Source organism: Mus musculus, chromosome 13 (genome assembly GCF_000001635.26).
Source record: "Mus musculus strain C57BL/6J chromosome 13, GRCm38.p6 C57BL/6J".
NCBI classification, from domain to species: domain Eukaryota; kingdom Metazoa; phylum Chordata; class Mammalia; order Rodentia; family Muridae; genus Mus; species Mus musculus.
This window is the reverse complement of record NC_000079.6, coordinates 51,352,542-51,374,258: the sequence shown is the minus strand read 5'-3', so window position 1 is coordinate 51,374,258 and position 21,717 is coordinate 51,352,542. Positions and strand designations below refer to the sequence as shown.

At 46.5% G+C, this 21,717-nt stretch overlaps 1 long non-coding RNA gene across 1 annotated transcript in view; it reads right to left on the bottom strand.

The window, feature by feature from the left end:
* Positions 1-2,316: 2,316 nt before the first annotated feature.
* The window catches only part of Gm46414, a 163,302-nt gene continuing 143,901 nt past the window's right edge, over positions 2,317-21,717 (bottom strand). The window contains exons 3-5 of the long non-coding RNA XR_001780947.2: positions 18,412-18,551; positions 11,725-11,924; positions 2,317-2,613 (exon numbers count right to left, since the gene is read on the bottom strand). This is a non-coding gene — a long non-coding RNA (predicted gene, 46414). The remainder of the gene's footprint in view (positions 2,614-11,724; positions 11,925-18,411; positions 18,552-21,717) is intronic.

Here is a 21,717-nt window from a genome sequence, read left to right as displayed (position 1 = left end):
CCCCGCTCGCCAAGGACCTTCCATTTCTTATTTCCCCCTCCATCTTGAATACTCTCTCATTTCTGGCACTACAAAATGTTCCCGCTCATCTTGTGCTTTTCTTGCCCCAATGCTGGAAGCAGCTGTGTCTCTGGGGAATGCAGTTCTGGTTTATTGGAAAATGGTATTTGTGGTGTAAGAACCCAGTATATAATAAGTTGGCTTTGCCGCCTGCCATGCTTCCAGACTCTCTTGCTAACAGATCCTGGGAGATACAGGCTCCTCTAGGTGTGTCCCAGAAGCACACAGCAAGGGTACAGTAACAGAAGTAACGCTCCATGCATGAACCTGCAGAACCAGCTCACTGGAGACTAGCCAGTTCCACCACTGGGGTAGGCAGGGAGCTGGGAGTGGCTTCAAGCCTGGTCCTTACCGCAAATCCTTAGCTTGGGAAAGGTCAAACTTCAGAATCCTATGTTATGGTTCCTACAGAATATATATCGCTTTTGATCCTTAACTCTGAACACTATGAGCTGGGAATCTGTGTGTGTTCTCATCCATGTACACAGTTATTTGTCCACATTTATTTGTCTGTTGCAAACTGTAGTAAAGCAACATGAGTTTGTGCCTCCTTCCTCAGCAGTATTCTACTATCAAACTGCTGATATAGCTAGATTAATAATGGATGCTCACACATTCACAGACATATACCTCACTAGATATATAACAGATACACACATATACCATATATATCATACTCTAGCAAGCCCACACATATCTTCCTTAAATACACCACACACTACATGTACCATATACACCATATACTACACAAACCACATGTACACAGAACACATAGATCACATAGCACACATTCACACCACACTATCATATCCACATAACCCCCAAACAATATAGCACACATCTCACACACACAACACACACTCATAAGCCACACACCTATATACTATACACCCACACAACACACATATACCACACATCCAACACACACAAACACCCACACACCATACATACCACTCTTGCATGCACACACATCACACACTTAAATACACCACACACACAATCATACCAGCAATCCCACATCACACACACACACACACACACACACACACACACACACCACATACCTGTCACCATCACTCTCAAAACATCACACACTTGATTCCCACAGTGTTTCTCACAGATATTTTTGGCACATACTTGGTTTCTTAACATCAAAGAAAGCACCATGACATCATTTCATACATGTGCTAAGCAGCAGACATCAACCATCTTTGGTAGACAGATATTTATAGTGATGAGGTGATACGGGTTTGAGGCTCAAAGGGGACACTGAAGTGGATTCATCTTTTTGGTTAGAGATATCTCATAAGAGTTACTGTCATCGTAGATGGGCAGAGAGCAACATGGTAGGGCACAGAGGAGAAATCAGCCTGTTGTGATCTTGAATGTCGCACGGCTTCAGAAGGACCACACCAGGACAAACAGTTCCACGTGAGGTTTATTGGGAGAGAGGGGGGCAAGGTGGTGGCAGAAAGAGAAGAGGGGAAGAGAGAGAGAGATCAGGAGGCCTTTCTTTATATATGGGTGATGATGTAACACAGGTAAAGGTGGGAGGTGAGCCAAGTGGATTCTGGGAATATGGTGGCTGTTGCCTTGGCAACAGGTCTGCGGGTCCCGCCTATGTGATGTCACAGGTTTCCGAGGTCCTGATACCAATACCTGTGTCTGGGGAGTTCCTTCTGATGGGGAGGTTCTGTGCCACACAGCTAACAAGTAGGGTGTAAGAGAGAGGACAAGAATCTAGAGAAACAAGCCACTTCAGTTCTAGAAACCAAGTTACTGTCTTTCTAGAATTGTGACAGGTCCATCAAAATGGAGGAACTTTACAAGATAGCCTGGCCCAGCTCCCACACAGCGCAATTCATAGTCATCCTAAAGAGGAAACAGCTCAAATGTCTCCCGATTTATCAACAAATAAAGTGTGGTACGCCCATACACTGAGGCAGGAGAAGTGGAATAAGAGGATCCAGGCTACCAAATGGATGACCCTGAAAACAGCGTAGGAAAGGAGAGAAGTGAGCCACTGCCAACTCGCAGCGTATGATTTCCACATGAAACACCCAGAATAGACTGGTGTGCACTGAGAGTTACGGCTACTATGCTGGGCGAGAAGGAAATGAGAAGGTATCACTCGAAACATAAGCGCCAAAACTCTCTCAAGAGAAGCGAAAGTGTTCGAACATCAGACAGTGCTCATGATTGCACAACCCCATGAATGTAATAAAAAACACTGGACCATATAATTTTAATAGACAAATTATGTGCATATTAAATTTAATACAGTTGTTTTTATTTTATTTTTTTAAACCACCGATTCATCATCTCCCAGTACCCATGAGTCCGAGAAGTCCCAACCAAGACTTCTGCTCTGTTCTCACAAGCTTATGTCCCAGGGTTCCTTCAGCCTGGGTTCTCACATGAAGCTTGATGTCTTCTTCCAAGCCCATACTGTGCTTGAAGGGTGTGGTTCCTGTGGCTGTAGGACTGGAGCCATTTGCTTCTGGACACGTCGGATGTTCCTCTGCCGCTTGGATTTGGACAGCAGTGATGTCTCTGTAAATAGCAAGACGAAGCCTTGAGTATATGTTCTAGTTTGAGTGTGAAATGTCCCCCGTGGGCCTATGTCTTTGAAGTTGGTGGCCTGGGCCCTACTTCCTGGGCCTCTATTATATGTGTTCACCATTATTGAGGAAGCTTCTCTGCCATGACAGATGAACCCCTCAGGGACTGTGAGCTAATGCAAGCTCGCTGTCTCTGTACCATGGTCACTGCTATGCAAAAGAAAGGAGTGTGGTGCCTCCATTGCAGTCTGATTGTGAGCAGGACAGCTTTGGCTGTGCCTCCCTGGTGAGAAGTCACTGGTACCCCACACTTTTGGGGTGATCTGTGCTTGGAAGAAGGCCTAGGGGCCATCTCAGTCCCCCTCTCCCTTCACTGATAACTTCTTCCCAGAGAATTGGGCTCTGAATGAATGAATGAATGAATGAATGAATGAACACAGTTACCTAGGCTGGTCTCAGACTCATTCTATACCCAACAAGGGGATGACAGGTCTGAGCTGTCCGCTCCACCTCTGAGTGGTTTATTTTTAAACCTGATTATATTCTAGAAGCTTCTACTTCTCTGCACACCTCCAAGGCTGGGTATGGAAGCTGGGCATCATATGTGCTAGGTAACTGTTGTCATTTAGCCATATGTCCAACCTTTCTGCTGAGAAGTTCATAAGGGAGCCCTTTCTCCTTCTGTCTGTCCTTCTTTTTTAACCCCTCTACTTCAACATTTTTAACTTTCACAATAAGCTAGTTTTTCTTTTAAAATGACATCATTGTCTCCCCAAAGCTTCAGGTTGAGAACTCAGAACATTTTTTTTTTAATGCAGAAGCAATCCTTGGTGAAAGGCAGAGGATGCTCAAAATGCCAGGAGCTGGGGAGAGGAGATGGGGTTGCCCTCAAAGCCTCCCCATTATGTATTACAATAAAAACCTCTGCCACCCACTCTTAAACGCTCCTGTAGTTAATTTGCAAGCGTTTTCATGTGGGTTGTTTTCATGTTTATGAAGATTCGAGGTGATTATGTGGGCTTCAGGGGCACCGCTGAGCACTTTCATTCCATGTCTCCTCTCCCCTGAGTGCTGGCTGCCAGCATCCCTAACCTATAGCCTGTGTGTGCCTAGACTCCAGGATCTCACCTTGCATACAGCTGCTGGCCCAGGAGACACACCTGAGACAGACACACTTGGGTCAGGCTGGTTTTTCCGTTTGTTGCTTCAACCAGGCTGCCCTTGAAGTTGGGGGTCGTCCTGCCTCAGCCTCCCAAAGGCCAAGATGCTAGGAATGTACCTCCAAACCCAGTCCTACTCACTTCTAAAGGGGCCCATGTCCTGATACTCTTGAACACACAGACCCTTAGGTGGGCTGTGTGCCTTGGCTACCGTGAATAGTTCTGTAGTAAACACAGGGTGGAGGGTACTGGAGTCTGTGACCCACTGATCTCCTGACACGTGGAATCGGAAATGTTGATCTCAGCAGTGGACAGTAGAATAATGGTTGACAGAGAGAGGCTGGAGTGGCAGAGAGGAAAGGAAGGCAGAGAAGGCCTGGTGGTAGTGGAGGACCAACTGTGACAAGATGAGGATGAAGTGTCGCTGCCCTGAAGCTCAGTCAGGGGCCTTTCTAAATAAGCAGTGAGCCAGCACCTTACGTTTTCATCATCATGACCAAATGCTGACACAAACTATATACAGAAAGAAGGTATTGCTTTGGCTCCGGCTTTTAGGGAGTGTGTGGCAGAAGCCCGTCTTCACCTCAGAGGCTGAACAGTGAGAGAATGAGAAAATGAAGGGGGCACTCCAGTGATCTCTGTCCTCAACCTAAGCCCCACTCCCTACTTTCTGAACCCCCCAGTGATGGGCATCACAGTACAAATCCATCAAGGGACTAATCTATAGAAATATCAGGACAGACATACCCAGAGGTGAGCTTCACTCACCTCCCTCCCTCCACCAAGTGCTTCTTCATTCAGTCAAAGTGACAGTCAAAATTAACTGTCACAAAAATCTGAGTGTTCTGAGCACAAAGTGTGAGCAGGGTGACGAAATGCTAAATACCCATTGGTCATTGCATCATAAACACACACACACACACACACACACACACACACACATTATTGCATAGTTCCACATAACTCTTCTGTGTCAATCAGAAGAGAAAGGAGAAGACGGAGAGAATGAGAAGGGATGGGAAGATAGAGGACGAAGAGAGGAAGAGGAGAAGACAGAGGATGGTACAGAGGAAATGAAGTTGTTGGAGAAGGAGCCAGAGGAGGGAGTGGCTGTGGAGGAGGAGGGGAAGGGAGTGGGGGGGGGGAGAGGGAACGGAAGGACGAACAGGACAACCTCGAAGGCGATGGTGACTACTATGAAGAGGAAGAACAGTGCCCGCCAGCATTGGCTCAGGAAACACAGATATAACATGCTGGGCCAGGCAAACAAAGCAGAGAAGGGAATGGAGAATCCGGGGACATGGCACTGGGCAGCTTGGCCTCGGCCCCTGATGATTGGAAACACCCAGATGCAGAAACCAGGCCACGCTAAAACCCTGAGGAGCAAGGACTCTAGTAGGCTCAAGAATAGAAAACATGGCACCGCGTGTCTTGTCTTTCCCCCTTCCCTTGCTACACCATAGGTTCCACCCCTAAAGCTAGTCTCCAGGGTCTATTCCCTTATATGGTCATTTCCTCCTCCAGATGCTCACCGCCAAGGTGAGTTCCCACTATGAAAGAATTGAAGTCCAGCAATCAAAAGCCGTCTTTTGGCTCACCTAATTAGCATGGCCAATCAATATTAATCAGCTCATCCAAAGGCTGCTGGCCATGTCTGTCTCCACTTTATCCCAAGGCAGCCCTTTGTCCCTCTTCCTCAGCTACCTTGCCGCTTTTTCCTCTGAGGTGATTAAATCTCCTTTGTCCTGAGAACTTGGTCTTAGTGTGTGCTCTATCCATTCCCATTTTAGTCTTATCTCTACCTTGCTCTGTCTTGGGATCTGTAAATGTTACAGCTCTGAGGGGAAAAGGCCCTGACAGTTGGGAGCCAAACCTCACACAAGATCTCTTGGGAAAGACAGAAGCCGGTGGATTGGTTTCTTGGAGGCGGAGTTTTCCAGGGTGGGGTTTCCATTGGTGGGATTTCAAGTCCTGAGCTTAAAGCAAGCTCAGAGATTGGTGGGTTACTGATCTCAGGGACTGGTGGGATTACAAAGCCTGGATGTGAGCTCAGGATTTTTAACCCTACAGGGTCTCTACTGGGGTGAATAGACATGGGTTGCATCTCCCAGGAAAAGTTTGTCACACAGTACTGGCTCTCCTTGTTTCCTTTGCTTGAGGCTTCAGGGTGATATGACCCCCTCAGCCAGTCTCCCTGCCAGTGGCTCACAAAAGCAAACCTTCCGTGACACTTAAGGCTGGTGGGGCGCAGCACTCATGAACGTGTTTGGGCTTTCCAGAGCACATCACCTTTTTATTCTAGCCATGGCCTTGAGACCCTAACAGACCCGCAGACAGTCCGTCAGCTTTGGATGCCTGGGGCTGTACAGGCTTTCTAGTATCACGAGAGCAAACAGAACAAGATGTAATGGGTAAGAAATAATAAGGTGTGGGCACAAAAATAATGTAAAAGGCCATTGCCCAAAAGGCTGATAGATTCAAAATGAAGGCCGATGCAGGGTGTAAACATCTAAAGTTTTGTTTTTTTCAGTCTTGTCTGGGGAAATCGCTCAGTTAGCAATTGTCTTGCAGGCACGAGGAACTGAGTTTCCCAGTCAGATCCCACTTTTGAAAGTCAGTCTTGGTGGTCACATGCATATTATCAGCACTGGGGAGGCAGAGACTTGTGGACCTCTGAGGATCACCAACTAGCCAGCCTAGACAGCCTTGCAAGCTCCAGGTCAGTGAATGATCCTGTTTCTAGAGAAAGGGGCACAGCTCCAAGAGAATAATACTTAAGGGTAACTTCAAGCTTCACGAACCTCCTCCTAACCCCACCACACACACACACACACACACACACACACACACACATCCACAAGTATATGGACACCAAACATAAACACAAATTGCCAATCTGACTGTGAGTAGTCTGTGAGGTTTCCAAGCACCAGTCTTCTCGTTGATAGAATGATAATGTTAATGTCATTTTGGACATAAGCATTTAGTGCCACAGCCACTGCCATCATCATATCACATCACCACCACCACCATTGCCACTACCACCATCCTTATTATACTTCTACCACCATCATAACACTATCATCACCAACACTGTCACCACCATTATCACCAACATTTCCATCACCATCATGATGATGATCATCAACATTATAATGTAACTACTGTCTGCCATAATCTTCCCTACCATCATTGACATGGTGAGTAACTAGGGAGGATCTTAGGCAGAACCAATACCTAGTTTGGAGCCCCTATGAAGCAAAAGAGAGCCACAGTCTATAGCTGGCATGTCTCTAACCCTCAAACCACCGAATGTGTGACATCTAGACAGGGGTGGAAAAATCCACAACTTCTATCTTCTTAGTGATTTAAATCATGGCATCCCAACCACAGGATAAAATGAACCATCTCACACATTTGAAAATGTTCAGTGCAGGAGATGGAGAGATGGCTCAGCAGTCAGGAGCACCGGCAGCTCTTCTGAGGACCTGGGTTCAATTTCTAGGATATCTGATGCCCTGTTCTGGCCTCCGTGGGCACCAGGCATATAAGTGGTGCACACACATACACACAGGTAAAAGATGCATCCACATAAAAATACTAGGTAACGTTTTTAAACTGTTCAGTAAATTGGCATTGCATGTATGCCCAGTGTTGTGTGATACCAGGGCCATCTATCCCCAGAATTTTTGTGTCTGAACCTCTGCACCTGTGAAACTACAACTTCCCATCCTCCCTGACCCCAGCACTCCACAACCAGCTCTCTACTTTCTATCTCTACAGACTGGACTACACCAGAGGCCAGAGGCAAGGGAAGTCATGAAGTTCTCGTCTACCTGAGACTGACTTATTCTAATATACGTAGTGTTCTCAAGGTTCCTTCCCTATCAAGGCTGCGTATGATTCCCTTGTGCAGACAGATGGCTCCTCGTGTATGAATTCACCTACAAAGAGACAGTTGGGGCACTTTCTTATCTGACTACACACCACGCTATCTGTGTGTGGTGCTTATAGTCCCATGCTGGATTCGGGCATCGAGAGTATTTGTCCTATTAATGTTCTTATCTTCATGTTAGCCTGCAGCGGTGGCCGTGTTACAGCTTTCAGTACAGAGTCACAAGACTCAACAGCTCTTTGGAACCCATCTGGCGACTGGAGGCCACAGTGTCTGTTGTCTGTAATCTCTTAGTCTCCCAATCTTCCCTGAGACTCACTCTTGCCCTGGCTGCTCTCAGGCTGTTCAGCTTCTTCAGTCATGGGGGAGCCCATTGCTTGTTTTCAGTGCTTGGCCTCTTGCCTGTTAGCTCTCATAGTCTCTGCCGTTCCGCCTCCCTCTCCACTGATGTACTGCCGCAAGTAACTAAGCAAACCCCTTTATCAGTCTGGAAGTAACCTGGTGGGCAGGCAGGGGTACGACTTGGGTGAGTCTCTCTCACAGGATGGGGTGAATCTGAGCAGCTACTTGTACAGGCTATTTGGGCCAATCATGGTCATGTGTTTGGGTGAGCCATGGCCTTTGGTTTCAGAACAATTGACCGTACACATATATTTGGGTCAATCATAGTCTTTTCTTGATGGACGATGCCACATCGTTCCCATCACTAGACCAGCACGGGAGATGCAGCCCACCCGGCCAAGGTGAACACAGCTGCAGGGTCATCTAAAGTTAGTCAAAACTTGAAATGGTAACCACTGTGCTAGAAACGAATTCAAAGCATGCTGGCTGAGACCATACCTTCAGGAGCGCAGGCAACCAGCTGAGATCTTTCTAGTTGTCTCTCGCTATCCAGTGGAAAGTTCATGATAGCCAGGGCTGGCATAAGGCTGATCCAGCTGCTAACCAGAGAATCCCATAGCCCCCGGCCCTGACATCTTTGTAGTTTATAGGAAAACAAACCTCAGAAGAGTTCTTGCAATAAGAATCAAGAATAATTTCCACTAACTCCAATAGTGATTTTTTAAAAATATACTGTAACAGTGTGTAGCCTTGCTCAGCGTCCCAGGAAAAGATCATTTCCCCTTTATCTGCCTTGAAGCCCAGCAAAGGTCAAGGGGAAGGAAGAATGTGATAGGGAGATGGGTGGGATGCTCTCCAGCTCCGCCCTGAACAAGCTCCATAACCACAGGCAGCAGCCACCTCGCTGGGCTTCAGTTCCTCCCCAGTGAAGAATGGGACCGCCGCCCAAGTGTGTAATCCCAGCACTCAGGAGGCTGAGGCAGGAGGATTGCTGTGAGTTTGAGCCTAGCTGGACACACGTTATGAGAATGAGGTCAGTTGGAGCTACATAGCAAGACCCTGTCTCAAACACAACAACAAAGTCCCTGGCCAGGCCTGAGGAGGAGTGATTGAATGGTTTTGTGTCTGTGTGTGTGTGTTTTAAGATTATAATTACGTCATTTCCCCCTTCTCTTCCCTCCCTCCCAGCCCTCCCAGGGATTTCCCTCATTGCTCTCTTTCAAATCCATGGCCTCTTTTTTTATATATATGTGTGTGTGTGTGTATATGTATATATAACATCTTTGTGTGTGTGTGTGCACACGCGTGCGTGCACATTCGAGCACATACACGAATAACCATGTGACCAGAAGAAGCCAGAAGAAGGTGTGAGATTCCCTGATGTGTGTTGCAGGAAGTTTTGAGCTGGTTGTGGGCGCTGAGATCAAGGCTTTGGTTCCCATGATGGAGCAACAAGAGTTCTTAACCCCTGAGCCACCTCTCCAGCCCCATCGTGTGCCTAGCTTCTTGTTCACGAACTTCTGAGAGACACTCAGTCCCTGTTTAAACCTTAGCAGGGGCTCATTCTAAACAGATGAGGACAACCAGAGGCCCTGGCCACCTGTGAGCTGGCACCCTCACAGTCCACTGAGCGCAGGGCTTCTCCAACCCAGGGACTCTTCAGAACCTCAGAACTTTACCTGCGTTTTCAAAATCTGAGAGCGGTGAATGTGGTCCGGTTTGTAGAGCGCTTACCTAGCACACACAAAAGTCCTACATTTGGTCCCTAGGCCTGTGCACACCAGGCATGGTCACAGACACATACAGTCTCAGCATCCCACAGGTGAAGAGTGCTGTGTTTTATAGAGAGGAAAAAGAGCCAAGGATATGTTTGATAGAGCGAGGTCTGGTGAGGTGGGAGGGGAATGGTTCTATGGGTCTATGCTGAGGTACATGAGAGGAGAGGGGAGGCTGGCCAGAAACATTCGGAGAGAGGGGTGAGGGGAGGGTTAGAGAAGGAGAATGGGCAGAGTGTAAGAGCATAAGAGAGTAAGAGAGAAAGGAGGGGGGCGAGCAGCCCCTTTTATAATAAGCCTGGCATATCTGGCTGTTGCCAGGTAACTGTGGGGCAGAGCCTAGGAGGAATGCTAACAAAGGCTATCAGAAGTTCAAGGTCTTCTCTGGCTTGGAGGTTGTACCGAGATACACAAGACCCTGTCTGGAAAGATCGGGTGGGGGTGGTTCTTAAACTATATTTCCAGTGATTTTAATATTCTGCAAGATTGAAGACCACTGACTTGGACTCTTCAGCCTTTGCAGACAAAAGTCAACCGCCACAAACAATAAGTTCACCTGCTCTCTAAGTCTGTTTGCTTTTCTTGAATGTGCGTTTGTGTGTGGTGTGCGTGTGTGTGTGTGTGTGTGTGTGTGTGTGTGTAGGTTAATTCAGGCGCCTTCCTTCATAGCTCTCCATCTTACATATAAAGGCAGGGCCTCTTTCTCAACCCAAAGAGTTCACTCTTTTGGCTATGCTGGCTAGTCAGCTTATTCCAGGGCTTCCCTGTGTCCATCTCCTGCTAGCCAGGATGGCAAGCAGCCCGTCATGCCCACCTGATGTTCACGTGGGCCTTGAGGATCCCTAACTGCGGTCCTCGCACTTGTGTGGCAAGTGCTTAACCACTTAAGTGGCTGCTTTGTAAACCTGGCTGGCTCAGGTTTGTTTCCGTGGTAAGGAGTTTCTTTGATGGCCCTGGTCTTTATGCGGCACTACACATCAGCTCCTTCAGATACCAACAACAGCAGATTGGCTCATGTGGTCTTCTGCCAGGGATGTGGGGGAGGTCAGAGGTCAACAGTAAACGCATTTTACTGACTGTACCATCACAGCACCCTGGGTCTGTTTTCTTAGACGTGGTCACACCCATGACTGGCTCCCTAGGCTGTCCAAGCCATGGCCATCTCTCAGACCCACAGAGCCAAGTGCTCATACAAAACTACATGTAACTTTTAAAAGTCTTGGCAGGGCTGGAAGCTACTGCCCTTCATCACAGGGTTCTTGTAAGGACAGTGTTCCGTGGCTCTCCATTTGGAAGCCAGCAGCCGACCTTCCTGCAGAGACAGACCTCCAGCTAGCTCTGTCAACTGAACTTCTCTGCTCAGGGGTAGGAAGAGGCAGCCTCCCTGCATGCCCACTGGCTCTGGCGTGGGCCCAGGCAGGCAGGCTTGGGCTTGAAGTCTGACTCTGTGGCTCCTGGCCCAGGCAGCCTTCGTGTGTGTACACGGAGGGGACAAAACATAGAAACACATCCGGTGCTCTGATGCCAGCCTCCATCCTCTGCCTCCCTTCCTGTCAGCTTCAACAAGGCATGTTGGAGATTTCCATCTGATCGAGCCTTGCTTTGTTAAAGTGCCTCCCGGTGTGTTTAAAACCCAGCATTGAGTTTCAAACGACCAGTAAAGCCAACGTTTCATCTGACTACTGAAGGCTAGCTTGAGGTTTTTAAATATTAAAATAAGTTATGCATATGTAAAAGGGGCGGGGCTTGTGCTACACTTAGTCATGAACACACTGTGAAATGCACAGCAACACTTGCGTAGAAGATAATCATTATTTGTCCTTACCTACACTTTGCAACTTTTCGACAGGTATGTGGATAGATCTCTGTCTGTCTGTCTGTCTATCTCTCATTAGTCCATCACTGTGGACTTAAGAAGAGAATATACTTACAGAACTTTGCAGGGACTGTCTTCCTAGTGACTTTAGGATGAGATGGCTCCTTGCTGAGTCCAGTGTCCTCCTTACCCAGTGTCAAGGAGCCTTGACACTGGGAGGACGAGCAGACCCTTCCCTCCTCATCTCCTACGCTGGGGGTCTTGGCGTAAACTGAGTAGAAAGTTCAAGGCCAGCCTCAACAACTTAGCAAGAACCTATTTCAAAATAAAAAATGGAAATCAAAATAAGACAAAGGACCAGAGATGTAGTTTTATGACAGAATATTTGCCTAGCTCGTGCAAAATTCTGGGTTCAGTGCCCAGTATCCACCCTCTCTCTCCCTCTTCCCCCGCCCTCCCTTCCTCCTTCTCTTTCTTCCTTTCCTTCTTTCACTGAGCTTGAGCACACTATTTTCCTAGAGCAACCCGCCCCCCTGGCCCCATCCACTTAGCATCGGATCATCAGTGAGATCCACCCCAATTGCTCCATCCACTCAGCGTTGGCTTTTACACTGGTGCTCGGGATCCACTCTCAGGTCCTCACACGTGCACAACAAGCATGCTTTAAGCTGCGCCATCTTCCCCCTGGCCGCTGCCTTTGCTTTTGCTTAAAGGAAACACACCCTATGGAGTGACCCAAAGTGTTCTCAAAAAACTTCAACCTGTATGTTTCCATACCTCCAGCTGTAGGGTAAACATTTCTGACGTGAAGCCGAGCATAGCTCAGAACTTCTTCCCGAGTCTGCAGTGAGGTACCTTGGAAAGCCTGGTCCTTCTCTCCACCTTGTTTGAGGCACCTCTGGTTTCTCTTACCACCACGATTAGCATCTTCAGCACCAACCAAAAGCCAAGGTTTAAGTGCAGAGATGGGAGCAGGTGCCCTGGCACATGTGGAATTCTTCCAGCATCCAGTGCGTGAACAGAAAAGCAGTGGCAAGACAGACCCCTACACACCTCGAAGTCCCCAGAGGCTGCGAATCACCCCATTCATGAATTAGAGCTCCAGAGGCTTTGCTGAGCATCTCCAGAGAGCATTGCTGGGTCTGAGCCCTGAAAGCCCCTTCTGTCTAGTGACTATGTTGGGTGAAGCTCAGAGAATGGAATGTTCCGATTGTAGAGTCTTCAAGCTTCGGTCAACACCTGTGTGATCAAAGCCAAGCAAAGCCGTAGGAGCTCTTGGTCATCAGAGCTGCTGGGAATGCGAAATGGACTTGCCACTTGGTAGTTTGTTACAAAACTAAACACTGTCCATCACACAGCAACTGCATTCCTTGACCCAAAGAGGCTGAAAGCTGTATTCACACACACACACACACCCCTGCATACAGAACAGATTTATTCATATCTGCTTAAACTTGGAGGCAACTGAGATTTCTTCAGTATGAAAATGGGCTAGAGGTGCTTCAGTTACACAGTGGAATATTACACAGCTACCAAGAGACTGGAGGTAGGAAGCCAGAAGATGTGGAAGACTGTTGGCTAAATGAAAGAAGCTATTCTGAAAGTCCCTGAAGAGGCAAAAGACAGACAGAAGAAAGACTTGGTGGCCAGGGAAGCGGAGGATGATGTGGAGGGTGAACTGTCACAGCACATAAGCACTGTTAGGACAGTGAAGTACCTGTAAAATCTGCACCTTGAGGGACCAGGTTGGGTCAGCATCACTCAAGGACACTGTGGGATCTATACCACCGAGGGACCTCGAGCTGCACGTGAGACCTGTTATCCTCAGTATCTCTCCGTGGCCCTGTCATGGAGGAAGTGCCACGCCCTGCTCTGAAAGGGCTCTCGGCTTTCTCTCTGGCAGGATCACTCTGTTTGATGTTCTTTCACAATGCCATCTTGTTTTTCTGGTTGTAGGGAACAGAAACCTTCTGCTGATCTACAGAGGGCCTTTAGATCTTCAGAAGAAAGCCACCCATAAGCCCAAGGGATCATTACTCCTCATAAAATGAGTCAGGCATACATTTCTGCTGGTCCACCCCATCCTCCGGCAGGCCCTCCTCACTCCTTCCCTCCCTTGCTCTTCCTCTCTCTTCCCACCTCCTCTAGGGGGAATAAAAAGCTGGCTTCATGATTTATGGACTACGGAGCTTGTTTGTTCCCATAAGGGCCTCGGAGACTCTTTATTTTAAACAACTTTGTAGTTCCCATGTAGGAATAAAGGATGCCTGTATCTGAATGACTCGCTTCCCCCTTCCTGAAGGCTAATGTGCCACAGTCTGGGTTTCAGATGGCTCCACAGTCTGCAGTCACACAGCCCTCCTCTTAGGATGGCTTCGGATCTTTTCTAAGGACACAGACCAGATGGTTATAGCCCTTTAAACTTTCTGACTATGGACTGGTTCCTAGTGTCCAGGGTACATTATGAGAGATAAGCTACTCAGGAATGTAGTTCTGTGATTGACAGTCCAAGACTGTCACTCTGCTTGGAAACCCCATGGTGTAGGAGGCTGGACACAATGCCTGCAGTAGCCAATTCACCTTTTATTAGAAAGGGACACACACACACACACACACACACACACGCACACACACACACACACACACACACAGAGAGAGAGAGAGAGAGAGAGAGAGAGAGAGAGAGAGAGAGAGGTGTACAGTCATACTTGTGTGTTCTTATGAACATGGAGGCCAGAGGACAGCTTTGATTGTAATTCTTCAACTGCATTTAGTTTATTTTCTGTTTTTTGTTTGTTTGTTTGTTTGTTGATATGGGGTCTTTCACTGGCTTAAGACTCTAGAGTCTGCCTCCCTAGAGCTGGGATTCCAAGCTGTTGCGTCCTGCTCTTTATAAGGGGATAGAACTCGGCTCCTCTCCTCCATCTGAGATATCCAGCCTCAGAAGGGGACAATGCCAAGGCCTGATATGTTGCTGTCCTATTTACAGCCAGGTAGACAGGACCTGGAGGCACAAGACACTCTCTGGGTAGACCAGTTTCCTCCGCATCAAAGCAAGCAACTGCACCTACCTACCTTATGAACTGGCTGATGAATTTGGCCCAATGCTGGGTAGATGGAGTCTGAGGCCAGTCTACACAGTGATCTTCCCGTGAAGGTGCAGGTAGGTAAGAGTGAGCTTCTCACCGCTTCATTCCAGGTTAGATGAGGGTTACTCCGTGGGCCTGCTCAGAAAGTGAGCTTTTGGGCTCTGGAGGTGTGCTGGCAAGTCACAGCCCAGCCTCAATGGATCAGGTCTTCCCCAGGACCACCTGCACTGTCCCACAAAGCTCTTTATGTTTTCACGTGCTAGAAGCACCCCATTTCCATGTCTGCTTGCTGGCATGTGACACGGGGCTTCCTGGCACCCCATTTCCATGTCCATGTCAAAGTCCAGACACAGGGCTTTCTGGAGTAAATTTAGCCTTTTAAATGGCTTGTCATTTTTCTGCTTCTCCTTTATTGTGTTGACCTAAAGGTAATTTGAAGTTCCCATGAAGAGCACAGTGGTCTAGCCTGGTATGGTGGTGGAATGTTGTTCACATCTGCCACCCCCTTCTCTAAAGTTCAGACTTTTTACTGTAAACCAATCTACATCACTTGAAGGAACCCGAGCATGGGTCACTGTGTTCGTGTGCCTACACAGTTCCTGTAGGACCATTTACCTAAAAAGTTGGAATTTCTCCATCAAGGTGTGGTTGAAATACAGTCAACGGTCACTCAGCAAGACAGAGTGAGCACAAGACAGAGTGAGCACACATATTACTAGTCTCTCTACTAGGTGAGTGCAGCCCCTGGTCTGGGAGCCACACATGGCTAAAGATAGTTATGAATTTAGTTCAACACAAACTCATAAACTTATTTAAACACTGTAAATTTTTTCCTAATTTGATTGTTTGGAACTTAGTGAACATCCAGTTAAGTTGTCAAAAGTAATACAGGCCTTAGAGCAAACACATACACATGCTCACAAACAAGTGTACACACACACACACACACACACACACACACACACACACACACAAACACATAGTACACACACCCCTTTGGTTTACACCAGTGGTTCTCAACCTTCCTAATGCTGCAACCCTTTAATACAGTTCCTCATGCTGTGTTTATCCCCAACTAGAAAATCATTTTATTGCTATTTCATAACTGTAATTTTGCTACTGTTATGAATCATAATGTAAATATATGATGTATAGGATATCTGATATACAGCCCCTGTGAAAGGGTCATTCTATCCCAAAGGGGTTGTGGCCCACAGATTGAGAACTGCTGGTCTATTCTGTTACCAAAATAATACTGTCTTGATTATGCTAGGCTTCTTGTGAATCTAGAAATCGGTAGTAATTATCTTAGTGTTCCACGGTAGTTAGTTTGCTTGTTTGTTGAGACAGGGTTTTGCTCTATGGCCTAGCCTGACTTCAAACCCTTAATCTTCTTGCCTGAGTCATTCAGCAAGACAGAGTGTCTGAGTCTCCTAAAAGGTAGAATCAGGGGAGTGGGGAGCCAGGCCTGAAGCCCACCTTACTTTAAAAGGTTGTGTTGGCAATTGTAAGCGCTTTGCAACTCTGTATGAATGTAATTATCAAATTAAGGGGGTGGGGGGGAAGACCCTGCTGGTGGCTCAGTCCTGTGTGCATAGATTCAAACATTGCAGCTTTTAAAACTTTCTTCTCTGTCACTGCTCTTCGCTCAAGAAACTATCCAGCCGAGTGTTGACTGTGTGAAATAGGAACACAAAGCAAAGACTTAAGGAAAACCAACCATAAAGGCTTTAATTTTAAATCAATTCTTTGGTAGGCATATAATTTTAACATTTTGCTGAACGAAAAACAAATCTGCATAGTTATGGGATAGGTATGCTTGTCTCTCTTTACAGAGAGCATTAATTCGGGGCTGAAGGTCTGATCTAGCAGGGTGTAAATGCTTTAAAAAAATCTTTGTCATTTTTTAGAGTTGATCAGTATTTTGATTTCAGAATCATCAGTGTTGAGAATTCAGCTCTGTTGAAGGGCAAGCACTTTCACAAAACGGCAAATGTATGTTTAAGACCTCTCCAGAGACTGCTGTAAGTTTGTCCGGATCTCAAGTCAAAAATCATTTCACAATTTTTGGGGGAAGTCAACTCAGCAAGTCAGTTTCTGAAGTCAACTGTTCTGGCATCATTGAATGCAAAGCGAGATTATTCTGGTACTTGCTGGGAGCTGGTGGGAGGCCGCTGAGAGTCTCTGATGCTTCATTTCAAATCACTGTTTCCATAAGAACAGAGACCTCTGCACATACAGTACAAGCAGGTTCATGACAGTTGTGATGAGCCGTTTCATCTGTCAGGGACCAGGTGTAGAGAGTCCCAGTGAGGTATCTCCTGGATCGGGTTAGCCAGGGGGCATGTTTGTGTGTGTGTGGGTGGGGTTTGTCTTGCTTACTTTGATTGATATGGGAAAACCTAGCCCCTTGACTTCCCTATGAGGATGCTCTGTAACCTGGAGCTGTGACATCAAACTCAGGCTGTCAGGGTTGGTGGCAAGCACCTTCACTGGCCAAGCCCTCTCCACAGCCCCGTGCTTCATTTTCAACACTTTTGAATTTGTTGATTCAATGTTATGAAAGGTATATTTGTTTAAAGAAAGATTTAGGAGAAACTAAAATAATTCTTTCCAGTGTAGCCTCCCCCCCCCCCTTTTTTTAAACCACCAAACACACTCATTTCAGATACAGGGACAAAGAATCTTTGATTCTTTAAAAATTCCTCAAAGATGCTAAATGAAGCTAATGTCCTGTTCCGTGTTAAAAGAAGCAAATCTCCGAGTTCTAATTCCTTTTCGCTAGTTTGAAACCTTTGCTGTCTTTCAGACTCATGGTATTTTTTTTTCAAAGTCTTAAATCAGTAACTGTCACTGGACTTGCAGTGATCCTTACTGACCTTTGAACTATGTGAAAGTTCAGTTTTGAGGGCAGATGAGGAAGGAGAGGTCTGGTAGGCTGAAGACCGGCAATCTAGAAACATCCACTATCAAAAACGTAGCCACCTCTGGTGACCTTAATCATAGACAGGCCATAAAGTGTGTCATCAACCGACTTGCAAGTATATATTTATAAAAATTGATATATTTTGAAAGCCATACCGCTTCTCGGCCTTTTGGCTAAGATCAAGTGGGAAAGTCATTTTTATTTATTTTAATTATCATCTCAAGTGCATTTGGTTATTACTATGCTACCCATTTGTTTCAGACAAGAGTCTGACTCAGTGGCTCGGGCTGGCCTAGAAATCAAGCTCTTCCTGCCTCTGCCTCTCCAGTGATGGAACCCGTGTCACCACCAGACCCAGAGAAACAAGAATTTTTAGTGTTCTGTTACCAGTGATGGCTCGGTATAATATACCATCCACAAAGTTCTGCAAACAACAGCTAACAAGGCTTCTGGACATTTGCAAGGAAAAAGGATGCTGTGGATGTAACTCAGCCAAAGACCTCTCCTGAAGACATTGTGTGTGTGTGAGGACACTGTGAAGTGAAATAATATTGAGTGGCATCTACGAGTCTGAAGTCAAGTGTGGGAATGAAGTTCTTTGAAACGCTGTAGAAGAAGATTGCCTGACATGTGCAAGGTCCTGGACTCAATGCCCAGGGCCACAAAACAAACAAGCAGGCAGACACATGGATGGATAAATAGATAGATAGACAGACAGACAAACGTGTTAACATGTCTTCAAAAAGCTTTCTGCTCCTTCTAAAGGTGATTATTTCTGTACACGTACCTGGCATCTGCTGAACTCTGGAAGGGGGTTCAGGCTTCTATTTACTGGGATGTGCCTCTTATTGCATTGGAGAGGTGGTAGAGGAATCCTGCGGAGGGCTGCTATGGAGGCACAGGCATCTAGGAGCTTGCAAAGTACTCCTGCAGGGATAATTGAAACCAGATTCAGAGCAGTGTTTAGTACCAACCCACTGTTCTGGCTCTGACAAAGCCAAAGATGCAGGGAAGGTACTTTTCCTGAGTCTGTATTTGGATACATTCTCTGTTCTTTAGTGAACATTTTGGAAGGCAGTTTCAGCTTCCCAGGGTAAAATTGTCATCTGTGACAAACAGTGATACTCAGCCTTTTCATGAAGAATAGGGTTGACTTCTGCAGAACAACTGAAAATCAAAACAAACTAGGATGTCAGTGAAAATATCTCTCAGGCTGACCTCACACACGGGAGCAGCTTCTAGGGATGGATGCTTCCACTGAGTGGGAACTGTGAACCTCCCCTCTCTCGCCTTGCTGGTGCACTTCCCCCACCCCTGGCCCAGTATGTGAGTGTGTGTGTGCGCAGATGACACATTTGCCACCCAGGAGTGGGGACATGGGCTTGGATCTTTAACATGATGGGTTGGTTAACTCCAGGTTCAGCTGAGAGACCATGCCTCAGGAAACAAGATGGGAAGAGATTGGGGAAGTCATCCAACTTCAGCACAGTCAACACACACACACACACACACAGAGAGGGGGGGGGCTCACATGCCCTCTCTTTCATACACACACACCACTCCCTCTCCTCCATGAGGAATAGGGTATAAGTTTCTACATTTCATCGAGTTATTGGGTACTCACCTCTGATAAACTTTTATACATCTGTTGTTTTGGTTGGTTGGTTGGTTGGTTGTTTTGGTTTCCTGTTAATCTGTTGCTGGTTGATTTCTAACTCCTGTGGCTCAGAATAATGACTCTGAGATTCATCTACCTTGTAAATATCAGTAATGTGTTCCTCTTATTGGCTCAACAGTTGTTCCCAGTGAATGCAGCTTGACAGAAGGGCACAAAGGTAGACTGTTTCCAATGTCATCAATGCAATCAGAACTACAGTGCAGATTCTCATACAATTGTTTTTGCTTGTTTATTTAGATTAGGATTACTGATTGTCATCTAGTCCTCAACATTTTTAAAATTACGTGTGTGTATCTGTGTGTGGGTTTATGCACATGGGCATGGTGTCTGAAACCAGCAGAAGGAGTTGCATACTCCCCTGGAGGCAATTATGAATCTACCCTAGTGGATGCTGGGAATTGAATTCCAGTCCTCTGCAAAATCAACAAGTTCCTGGCATAAAGGTGACATGCACCTGTAATTCCTGAACTGGGGAGGCAGAGGCAGATCTCAGTGAGTTCAAAGCCAGCCTAAATTATAGGGTAAGACTCTATCTGAAGAAAAAGCAGCAAGTGCTCTTAGCCAACTGCAGCCCTAGCTCCGACATCTTTATAACCCTACATGTGCTAGCGGAAAACGGAATCAATCCTTACTTTAAAACAGTATATAGTACACGAAGGGCATTTATTGCAACAAGCCACGAATGAGTTCAGGTCCGTGGCTGTCATTGGGCCACCACACTTGTTACCAGAGGTGACACCACCCCAGTCACACCTCTGCTTCTGTTCCGTGCATTCTGTTGACTAGTGACACAACACAGAGTCTCCAATTAGTCATCTGTCCCTGCTTATTAATGCCATGAATTGTTCAGATTAGAGAAGCATTGTGAGCTTACTATGAAAACTCAAGAATGTGAAAGAAAGACTAAAAAGAAAACAGAAGCCCTTGAAAAAAGACAAAGAACTCATATGATGCTGTGTGACTTTTCCTGGAGAGACATGAAGAAACATTTACTGGCCCCAGATAGGGAACATAACACACACACACACAAACACACACACACCCCACAGAGCACTGTTGGGGGTTGACCTGGTGTTGTGTATGCAAACGCTAAATACTGGCTCCCAAGATCTGTTTGCCCCCTGACTAACAGACCCTCCTGTAGACAAGCAGATCTTCATGTACACCGAGTAATGCTATGTAAATTGCTCTCCAGTTCAAAGCTATTGGCTAAATAAAAGTGGCCATAGTCAATTACTGGGAAGAATAGAGGTAGGCAGAGTTTCAGGTACTGGGCTGGGAGGTCCCCAAGACAGACTGCTGGAGCAGAAGTAACCCGGAAAAGACTCAAACAGCAAGTTCTTGGGGAGAGCATCTAGAAAGTAGACAATCTAGTGTATAGAAAAAGAGATTAGAAGTAATGCCCCAGTAGTTGTGCAAGAGCTGATTAAAAATTTCAAAGGACTCTAACTCGATTATTAGGGGCCTGTCCGGGTCATATTAATAACTAATAGAGTTATTAAATAACTATTAAACTCAATTTACAGGCGCTATAAAAAAAAAAAAAAGAACAGGTTGAGAACAAATCTGCCTTACCAAGTTCTCTTTACTCCTGGGAAACTAGGTAATGTATTTACATTTCAGGACATTTCAGGACATTCCTGTTGCTATGAAGCTCTGGTCAATCCTTACCAAGGAGTCAGAACACCAGGTTCACAAAGCCTTTCCAGTGGGCTTTGACCAGATTGCTTACGTAGGGGGTTGTCATCCAGAAGCCTCTGCCCATGGGCACTGATAGTCAAGTACCGCAGCCTTCCTGACTCAGGTTTCAGGCTCTGTTCGTGCCCTGGGATTTGCTTGTTGCTCTACAAGACATATCCACAGCACCTGGGGCTCCTCCCTCTCCACATTCTCTCATGAACTGACTCAAAGCGAACCCAGATGGCCTTGTGTCTTAGCCTAGCTGTCTACTGACACAGACCCACAAGGGTGTAAAGGCTTGGATCACATGATGGCAGAGACTTGATAAGGTCTAAGACCTGAGTCTGTGGGCCAGACAGCAAGAGAAGCTGATTTTCAGTCCCCACCTAAGTTCAAATGCCTAAGAACCAGAAAGGGTAGTCTCATTCTGAAGGCTGGGAGGTTCAAGTACTGTAGCGCCTTGAGTTCTCATGATAATGTGTTACCCAAAAGACCTGTTTGCAATGTTCTGCAGGTAGGCTAAAGGAAGCCTGCCCCCAGTTGACTCTGATTGGGAAATAAAGTTACCAAGGGCCAATGGCTGGGCAGAGAGACGGACTTGTAGATTTCCTGGACAACTGACAGAAGGAAAGAGGAAGATGCTGAAGATCCGATTTAAAAGCCCGCAGACATGTAAGAATCCGGGAAAGTGGCTCTAGGGGCCACTCCCCCAGTTGGGTCTGGAGTAGCAGAGAT